Here is a 10,898-nt window from a genome sequence, read left to right as displayed (position 1 = left end):
GGGGTCGCGCGCCGCGGGTCGGGCTGCGGAGGGGAACAGCTGGGGTGAACTAACACCACCAACTGCCTGGCAGCGAGCGCGCGCGTGCGCGGGAGGACCCAGCTTGCAGAGGGCGGGGGGCGGAGTGGGTGTGTTGCGGGGAAGCCTGGGGGACAGCACCTTTGTCCGCGAGGGGCTTGCTCTCGCGAGAACGCTTGGAGGTTACTAGTTACTGTTGCCATGGAAGGGGCCGCGGGAAAGCGGGCGGCGAAGACCTGGGACTTCTCCCCACGAAGGATGCTGTGTCCTGCACGTCTGATCTACACCGGTTCATTCTCTCGTGGTCGCCTCGCAGATCGTCGTGGGAATTTCTTCTACGACTTAAAGATAGGGGTAACACCGTTAGGTCTGATCTCATCTTTAAGAATGAGAAAGCATAGACCCCGAGGGGGTACGTTACGTGACTTACTCTAATCACGCGGGTATTGGCAATTTATGATTGAAAAAGGGAAGAGATGAAAAGGAGAAGCTGATCCTTAGAGGAAAATACCAGCTAGTAGGTAAAAGAAATGATGGACATTGAAAATCACCATCTTGGGGACCAGCAATAATTGATTCAGGCACAAATGATCAGTGGATGCTGGACGAGTAAAGATACTGATAAAATTTCAAAGTGTCACCCTACAGCTAACTTGCAAAGAGAATAGGGTATCTTCACAGCAAAGAAATCGTCCTTAACCAAGTGAACAGACTTAACATTACCCAAAATGGTGCAATCTGATGTGCGTGTGTGCCCTGGTCGTGCACAGAGGACACATTGTTCTTGCCCAACGTGTGTGATTTGTCTCTATTCATGAGGAAACAATCATACACATCCTTACAGAGACGTTCGGCAAGATACCCACCCCCTTCAAAAATGTCGGTCTCAGAAAAGATTAAAAGCTAGTGAGCAAAAAGCTCAGCAGATTAAAGGAGATGACAGAACACTAAAGCAATGTGATCCCAAGTTGGACCCTGGATCAAGAAAAATAAAAACCTACACAAAATCAGCTGTTAAGAAACAATATTTAGACAACTGGGGAAATTTTGAGAGTAAGCTATACTAGCTTATTTTACAGTGTAAAAATTTCTGAAGGTAATTGTATATTATACTGAGATGGCCTCATTTCTAGGAAATACACGTTGAGGTACTTAGGAGTGATAAAACATGTACTGCAACTAACCAAGCAATCAAGAAAAAAAAACTGAGAAGAAATGTACAAAATGTTAACATTTTGAGTCTAGATGCATGGATGTGTTCATTGCATTATTCTTGAAACTTTCTGGTAAGTTTTTAAAAAAGTTGGAGAGAAAAAAATCCCACAAAAGTCTGTGATGGTTCATTCACAATATCAGAATACTGCTTGAATCAATAAGCAAATATCATGATTTGGCTGCAGTGTCTAAGGCATTTCAAGGCTAATAAAAGATAAGTAGGATAAATGCTCCCAAAGGATTCATAATGTAAGACTTGGACAAATACCTGCCAAAGGAGGCAGAATGTGATTAATCAAAGCAAAATAACATAGTAGTCTAAGTAAATCAAGGTTTGGAGTCAAAAGAGGTTGGGATTGTTTCTCAGATCTGCCAACTCTGTGGTTTTAGGCAAGCAATTTAGCCTCTTAATGCCTCAGTTTCTACATCTGTGAGACACAACTAAATAATATGTATCTTAAAGTATTGTAGTGAGTAGTAAATGAAATAATGTAGCCAAAACACATACTACCTTGCTATGAAAAACAACACTATTAAAAAAATTAATACTCTTCATTTAAAAGCTAGGTGGGCAACCTTGAAACTACAGTCAGTTTTTGTTCCTACAGCTCACTGGGATCTAAACTCTTAAAAAGTATAAAAGGACTTTCTCACTCCATATCCTAATAAGATGTCATTCTTTTGTATAAAATCAGAATTTCATGAGTCAGAATTTTAAAGAGGGAAGAGACTTTAGACTCCTGAATTTCTGAGGCATCTACTATTTTCCATGTTCTGGGCACCATACTCAGAACCCATGTTTCAGGAAACACCCCAAAGTGTCAGTGCTTTGTAGGTCCAGAGTCCATGAAATGATGTCACCTACTGAGCATGTCACCTGATATCTCAGAAGATTAGTATACTTTTATCCTCTGAAACAAAAACAAAACAAAACTAGGAACAGAAGTTCCACTGTGAGGATAAGTAGTTCACTTGCTCCAAGTGTAAGAAAAATATGATGCTGAAGCTAGCCACATTTTTAAATTCACTGTTTCTTTAAAGGTCTGACTTGTTTTGAAGGATCCAAAATTCTGATAAGAGGAGAAGATTCTAGGCCCTCCCTGGTGGCGCAACTGCTTAGGACACAGCACTGCAAGCTAGCTGCAGCCACTTCAGTGGAAGTTCAATCCTGGGCCGGGGAGGTGACCCACATGGTGCAGCAGACCTCTCCTGTCTTGCCCGCTGCTCCCCTCAGCAGTGTACTTTGTCCATCTGCCTGTTGCTCCCCACTCTGTCTCTGGTGAATCCTCTCACTGTCCCTGCACCTCTGGCCTGAACCCCACTTCTATATGCGTAGATAAATCTTTAAAAAAAGAAAAAGGTGAAGATTCCTTTGTTACTGAGTAGCTGAAGGCAACTTTTAAAAAGAGGCACAAGCTACCTCCCTGGGCTTTTCACGTAACTTTCCAGAGCACAGGAACCCAGGGAGAAACCACTGAAGGCTTTGCAAGGAAGTGATGGTTCAAGTGGACAAGAGGACACCAACTCCCAGGCAGAGGGACAGAATAACCAACGCTGTAACTACATCATACCCTGAAATTCCATATCTAAAGATTTATCTCAGAAATGTGTGCAAAGATTGCTTCAATAGTTTAGCAAAAAAAACCAACCTGAATAGCCAACATTAGAAGAGTCAATTATTAAAGTATAATATATTCATATACTGGGGTGTGGTACATCCATGTGCTCTGGTAACATTTGATGATTTTGAGAGAATGACAAAAAGAAGAGGAAACAAAAGTATAAGTATATGTGTTCCTGTGTGTATGTTTCGTAATTTTACCTTAAGAAGAAGCAAGGGAGAAAGAACCAGCACATCAATGTATACCTCTGACAGGGAGGCAAAGGGACTGTAGCTATGCATACTAGTAGCAGCTACTTCTGGAGCTGATGATAGATTCACAATACTGTGTAGCAAATAAGTAGGTGCCATCTACGTGTGCACCTGCATAGAAGAAAAAACCAGAAAATGTGGAAAATTTCACAAAATTTGACACTGACTCTGACGGGTCAGAGTAAATGGGATTTACTCTGCTCGCAATTTTCTTTATTTTCCAAAATTTCTAAAATTTGGAAACGTATTTCTCTTACAATCAGAAAAGTAAGCTCCCTTTCATAAGGTGGGGAAGTACCTAGACTTATGAGAAGAGGAGTGCTGTTCCACGGGGAATTTCCCCCAAAAAATGGGGAAATGCTTCTGGAATTGAGTACCTGGAATTTACAGCAGACCGTCTGAGCGCTCGCTTCATCCCTGGCCACAAGGGGGCGCTAGGAAACAAGGTAAAAGAAAAGCTAAGCCGCTGGGTGACCCGGCTTCCAGGGTGATGGCCCCACCCCTCCTTTTGCCCCCCAGAGCTTCATCCAGGTTCTTCCTAAGGTTGTGAACTCAAGTTCTGCATCCTGTAGGACAGGATGGTGTGTTTGGGAGTTTCCCTGACAGAGTTAGTCAAAAGTGAATTTCGAAGGGCAGCAAAAATGTGTTTGTGAGGAAACCAGTTTTGTCAACTGTAGGTTAGGGTGCAGCCTGGCTTATACAACCTCCAAGTGATTTCCTCAGCTAGGTGATGATAGCACCGTAACTCACATGTATACAAGGAAGTGTCCTATTCTTGTATGTAGTCTAAAAATAGCAACAGGCAATGTTCCCTGTGATTTAATTTCTTGGTGACTATATAGCGGTGTTTAACTTGATATGCTTGAGAGTGGTTTTCACTCAGCCAGCGGTACCATGTGACATAGAGGAAAAAATAAACTTTGGAACCAGAAAACTTCCCGAGTCAAATGGTACATCAACAACCTTGTGACCCTGAGCAAATTATTTGACCTGTCTGATCTTCAGTGTCTGCATCCCATGATGAATCCCAGGAGTAAACTAAATAGACGCCAAAGACTCCAGCCACAGATAGCTTTCTTTGGCTGACATTGTGTAGGGGTAGGAGCTGGGGACAGGAAGGGCCAGGTTGCTCCAGTGAGTCAGATACACCATAAGGTCCAGGAAAATGAGTAGCAGATGAAAGGAAATGGAAGGACTGTGGTAACCCCAGTAGGGAGGTAGAGCCCCTAGAGAACCTTCCTGGGAAATTCAGAGAGTAGCCTCTCCTTTCCAGTAGGGGATTCCAGAGCCTCTGTGTACAGAGGTGGTGGGTAGCCACTCTTTTCCCCCTCTGGCCTTACTCATATGTAATTGGCATATAACTTTATATATGTGTTAAGGCATGTGAAGACACACACACACACACTTATGGTCAAATGCCATAGTAAAATTAGCACAGTATTATCACGTGTTGTTATTACACTGAGGACATTCTGGTTCTACGCTCATAGCAACTCTCAAGTAAACGCTACAGTAGGGAGACAGTCACCACAGTTACTCATTTTTTAAAATTTGCCTCTCCAGGCAAGTTTGGGGTTTCCTGATAACCCCTAAAGCTCCAATGGGTTTCACCCCTTACTTTTTTTTTTATAATATAATAGTTATTTTTACATCATTTTGTGCATTTTTCCATCCCAGTTGCAATCCCCTTGGGCTTCCAATCACCACATCACCCATGTGCCATCACCATAGTCCAGTGCATTTCCCTCCCCCCATTGTTTTTGATCCCACTCCACCCCCACAAAATGCCTCTGGTATACAGCCGTTCATTATTATTATTATTTTCTCATCTGGTCCATTATACTTCCGCTATGAGTGAAACTATCCAGTATTTCTCTTTTCTTTCTAGCTTATTTCATTAAGCATGATCTTTTCCAGCTTCATCCATGTTGCTGCAAAAGGCATGTATTTGTTTTCTTTTTGGTTGCTGAGTAATATTCCATTGTGTATATGTACCACATCTTTTTACTACAGTCCTCCACTTTTGCCTCACCCCTTACTTTTAAGGAAAAAGAATCAGGCCTAGTTTGGACTGCATCCTAGGGTCCAGCTTTGTCCTGGCGAACAGGCTGCAGGCTGCCTTTCCTGAGGCAAGCCTCTGGAGGACGTGAGTTGCCAAGTCATGTCCATATTCCAGCCCCAAAGTCATGCACAGTGTCACAGAGATGTCTTCATTTCTTGCCCTCCTGGGGTCACAGCCCTTCCAGTCTCCCACCTATTGGGCCTCACAGAAAGGATTGGACTTGGTCCATGTGACTTTTTGGACCCCAAAACCAACTGATAGAAGTCACTGACTCAGGTAAATAGCCCCTGCTAGGCAACAGAGGCCTCCCCCTCCACCATCCACTCACCATGCCCTATCAGTTCTGAGTGCCCCTGGGGCCACCATCAAACATGAGAGGCCATTAGGATTGGGGGGGGGGGGCAGAAAATAGGATTAAGTTATGGTGTATAAAGTGAAGAGAAAAATAGAGAAACAAGGAAACGTAATCAAACAATAAAATAAAATGTATGCTAAAATTGTAAAAGGAAGACTGACACAAGCTATGCAACCTCTGTTGTCAGACACGGTCCAGATGGAGGGGAATTGCTCTGAAAAATCAGACTTTCCACGCTAACTTATGTTATGACCTCCCTTTTTTTGTATAATCATAATATCAAAATATTCTGAGCAACTTTCAGCTTACAATTGAACTGCTTCAGCCGCATAAGGCCTGCCTGCCCTGACAAGCAAGCACTGCACCAGGGTGAGAAATTCCCCTGAAGTCAAGTGACTTGACTACTGACTGATAAATAAAAGCCAAAGGGCTGTTTTTGCAAAGTCTCTCTCACTACCGGATGGATGGAGGAAAACCCAAATCTTATCATTCCATTATCTCACCTAGCCTTCTATTCAGCTTCTAAAGAATTACTCAAACTTCCTATTGTTTGGCCTTTCGATGTGGAAATTCATCCAGGTTGCCTGTTTTTAAGCTAGTCAAGTTTTCCACCTGCTACACCTTAAAGGAATCCACAAAAGTCTTCTGGCTAGTCTTTCAGGATTCTACCATGTAGTCTTCAGATTAGGAAATCCACCTATGTCTCCTATTCAGAGATTTGATTAGCAAGGAATTTCCTCTTCTGTCTCCCAGGATGACTCGGGTAGAAAAACAAAAACCCATTAAGTAGTAGATAAGGTTTAAGGGACTTCTATCTTAGTTGATCTCCACTATAGTACTATTAGTCATAAACTTTGTGCACCTATGTACCTGTTTTTAACCTTGATTGATTTTAGAATGTTATATCTCAGCTAAAGGGCAATACGACCCTAAACGGTTCTTAGAAAAAAGGTGATTGTAATCTCTCAGCCCAGTTCCTGTGCTGATGTCATCCCACTGCTTGCTCCTAATGTATAAAATAAACCTCCGCTGAATGCAGAGCAGGAAGACTTGCACCCAGCTCTGACTCCCGTGTCTTCCTCACCCCCCTTTTCCCTTTTTCTCCTCCCCTTTTTTAGGAATCTCCGCTGGCCGATGCCTTCCCATCTTAGGGTCCTGCCTATCTTGCCTCCAGACACCCCAATAGTTGGAGCTGGTCTCCAACAGAAGATATTGAATTTAATGCAAAAGAAAAATTGGGCTGGCCTCAATTTTGTAGGTTTCTATCCTTCTAATATTATCCCCAGCTTCTCACACCTCATTTACTGTCAAATTACTGCCAGTAAAGAAAATTAAATGAAAGATGACTATGATAAAAACTTGATAAAAAATTAAATGAAAGATGACCATGATAAAAACTTGCTTTCTAAGTTGCTGCTTGATATCAGAGCATTTTACAGAACTGAAAGACAAGATGTTTGTCAAAAAGCCAGTCAGAAAGCACCTAAGAAGCATAAATATCATTCCATCTTTTAATACACCCCAAACTGTCCCTTGCATGCTTAGTGGAATCCTGTTGGGACACCTAGTGGCACTGGGGAAAGAGGCACAGGGAGAGTCCCAGCAAGAGGCACATCCGTGCAGATGGACGGAAATCTGCCCGTCCTCACCCGCTCCTCCTCCGGCCATGACGGACAGGGCTGCTTTCTGCTTGAGGTGTATTGAGACATGGTCAGAGCGGCTTCTGTGCTCCCACACCCCCAGCCCTTGACACGCATTTTGCATAACATCAGATGTCAGCAATCATTGGCACAGAGGAAAAAGAATTGCTCTGTGCTGGGTGTCCGTTCCCACTCAGTCACATACTGAAGTCCTGCCCATGGTCACATGGTGTTTATTGCTCTGCTTCGAGAACTCTGAATGCCTACTCTGATAGGGTTGGGAGCTCGGGTCTTGGGCATATGCTTAGGTCACAAGGTGGGGCCCTCATGAATGGGGTAGTGCCCTTGTATAAAGAGATCCCAGAAAGTCCTCCCTGGTGGCACAGCAGGTTAAAGCGTAGCACTAAGAAGTGATTCACAGCCACTGCAGCATGAGTTCGATCTCTTGCCAGGGAGGTGACCCACATGGTGCCGCAGACCTCTCCTGTCTTGCCCGCTGCTCCCCTCAGCAGTGTACTTCATCAATCAGCCTATTCTCCCCACTGTCCCTGGTGAATCCTCTCACTGCCCCGGCACCTCTGGCTTGAACCCCAGTTCTGTATGCATATATAAATCAATCTTTAAAAAACAAAGAGAGACCCCAGAGAGCTTCCTTATCCCTTCCTCCACGTAGGGACACAGTGAAGAGACAGCTGTCTGTGCACCAGGAAAAGGGCCTCATCACACACACCTGACTGGGCAGCACCTATTCTCGGACTGCCAGCCTCCAGGACTCTGAGGAATAAATGTCTGTGGTTTGTGAGCCACCCTGCCAGTGGTATTTTTGTTGTAGTGGCCCACACCAAATAAGACACATATGGACAGTGCCTGGGAACAGGGAAGGATGGCAATACATCTAGGATTTACAGAGCAACCTATAACACCCCCTAATCTTAAGAAAGAGGAGGACAGAAGGGATCCTGAAGGAGAGGGGGTCCTTGCTAGATGCTCCATGTGGATCTCTAGCACCACCATGTTGCTCAGCTCCAAAGGGGGAGTCTTTCCCACAGACCTCATTCCTCCTAGTAACCTCTGGAGCTGTATCAGGTGGTGACTGGGGTGCGCCCACTGTCAACTTCCAGAAAACTGGGCTGTGGAGGCCACTCCAGATGAAAAGGAACTGACCAAGAGGTGACATGACTTCTCCAATGCTACACAGTCAGGGAAGATTCTGGAAATCATTCCCTGGTTTCTACCTCCACACTAAGTAGAAGACTTTATTTTATTTATTTTTGTGTAGAAGAAGTGGGGTGTAGGCCAGAGGTGTGGAGGTGAGAGGATTCACCAGAGTGGGGAGCAGAACAGGCAGATGGACAAAGTACATTCCTGAGGGGAGCAGAGGGCAAGATAGGAGAGGTCTGCCGTGCCATGTGGGTCAGCTTACTGGCTGGGGATTAAACTTGGGTAGTAGGGGTGATAGAGAGCTTAACCCCTAGGCCACCAGGGAGGCCCTGAGTGGAAGACTTCTGACAAATTCTAACCTGGAGGCTGCAAATGGTTTACTTTACCTTCTGACCTCCGGTAACTAACTGGTAATGTTTACATCAACTCTGTGATTATATCTTGCAGTCTTTGTCTTCCCTCATCAACATGCCCCTTCTCATCTTCTATTTTATTGAACACTTCCTGTGAGATTCTGCCAGAGAACTGCTTGTTTCAGTTACTTTGATTTTCTTTTAAGGAAAGCAAAATTTATGGAAATCCAACTGGTTTTGACACAGGAGCCATGACAAATAAAAACATCCATTTCTCAGTGAATATAAATCAAGGGTTCTGACACACTGCCTTTGACTTGAACCAGGGCAGCTGTACTTTGGAGGATACAGGTGTCGGCTCCCACACAGCTCTTCAGTGGGTCATGAATCACCCAGAGGTGGCATCAGACCGGCAGTGGGGACATGGAGCCCCTTGGGAACTTAACGCTGGGAATTTTCTTTTCCTCAAAGTTCAGTCAATATTGCTCGATTGTAGTGTCTCCGTCACAGGTGCTCACTGCGGAACTAAAAGGATCAGCTTGAGATTTTCAATTAACCCACACTCCTTGCCAGGGGGCGTCAAAATGGCAGCATCTTGGCCAACACCACACGTGGGGGCTTCCTTTGTTCTGTGGTTGATGGAGCCCGTGACAGCCTCGGGTGCTTGAGGGGACTTGAGTGGGGTCTGCTGATTCTTTGCTGCTGCCGTCGGCATTGTGGACTTCGGAGCCCTGGTCTGAGAGCAGAGGAAATAATGCCTTTTAAAGCCTCTTTAAAGCCTTCCTCTCCCTGCTTAGCCTTCCTGTCATCCTCCACCCCTCACCCCCCACCTCCCCCTCTCACCCCCCACCACTGCTAATCCGGGAATAATTGAGAGGTAGCCTTACATCAGTGCATGCTGCTACAAGGCATCAAAGCTGAAGGGCCCAGTGAGTATTAACAGACCAGTAGCTTTGGCCGATTTGAAAATACACCAAATCATCTTCCTGGGGTTGCGTCATGTACCTACATTCCTCAGAATTGCTCTGGCTTTTAGGAGATGTAGAAATATTGTAGTCTTACTGCAAAGTGAGGCCTCAACTTAGGGGATATTTTCTTTTCTTTTTTTTTTTTAAGATTTATTTATTTGTGCATACAGAACTGGGGTATAGGCCAAAGGTGCAGGTGCAGTGAAAGGATTCACCAGAGAATGGGGAGCAGAACAGGCAGACTGAGGAAGTACACTGCTGAGGGGAGCAGTGGGCAGGTCAGGGGAGGTCTGCTGCACCATAAGGGTCACCTCTGGGGCCAGGATCAAACTTGCACTGAAGTTGGCTGTGGCTAGCTTCACAGTGCTGTGCTTTAACCCATTGTGCCACCAGGGAGGGCCCCAAGGGCACATTTTCTTTGGGGAGTTGGATTGAACAAACAGCTCTTGGAAGGAAGCCTGCTACTGTGAAAGCGCTAGGCAAGGTCCTGAAGTTTATGTGAAGATGGAAAATTCTGGCCTGGAAAAAGTTGTTTATAAAGTATTGAGTGTCAGTTTCTGTGCCAGTCTCAGTATATGCATTTACACATTGAACCCTCAAAATGCTTTCATGGAGTAAAACGTTATTGTTAAGGAGATTGACGCCTAGAAACATGAAGTTATGTTGCCAAAGAAACATGAAGTTATGTTGCCAATGTCACAAAGTTACTATAAATCCATTTGTTTGGGTATTTATTCATCAGGTTAAAAAAAAATTGGAGCTACTATTATGTGCCAGGCATGAGGATACAAAGATGAATTAGCTGGGCTTCTGGTGGTGCAAGCGGTTAAGTTTTAGCCCTGTGAAGCTGTCTATAGCCACTGTAGTATGAATTCCATCCCCAGCCAGAGAGGTGACCCACATGGCATGGCAGACCTCTCCTGACCTGCATTCTGCTTCCCTCAGCAGTGTGTTTCAGTCAGTCCACCTGTTCTGTTCTCTACCTTGTCTCTGGTAAATCCTGTCACACACACACACCACACACACACATACACACCTCTGTCCTATACCCCAGTTCTTATATGCATAAAAATAATTAAATCTCTAAAAAAAAAAAAAAGATGAATTATCTGTGGCCCTGTCCACACACAAACAACCACCTATTTTATTTTATTTTATTTATACAGAACTGGGGTACGGGCCGGAGATGTGGAGAGTGAGAGGATTCACCAGAGACAGAGTGGGGTACAGAACAGGCAGATCGACGAAGTACA

The sequence above is a fragment of the Condylura cristata genome, unplaced genomic scaffold (genome assembly GCF_000260355.1).
Source record: "Condylura cristata isolate star-nosed mole 26May11 unplaced genomic scaffold, ConCri1.0 scaffold00014, whole genome shotgun sequence".
Classification (NCBI taxonomy): domain Eukaryota; kingdom Metazoa; phylum Chordata; class Mammalia; order Eulipotyphla; family Talpidae; genus Condylura; species Condylura cristata.
The sequence above is the reverse complement of the archived record's forward strand: the minus strand, read 5'-3'. Positions refer to the sequence as shown.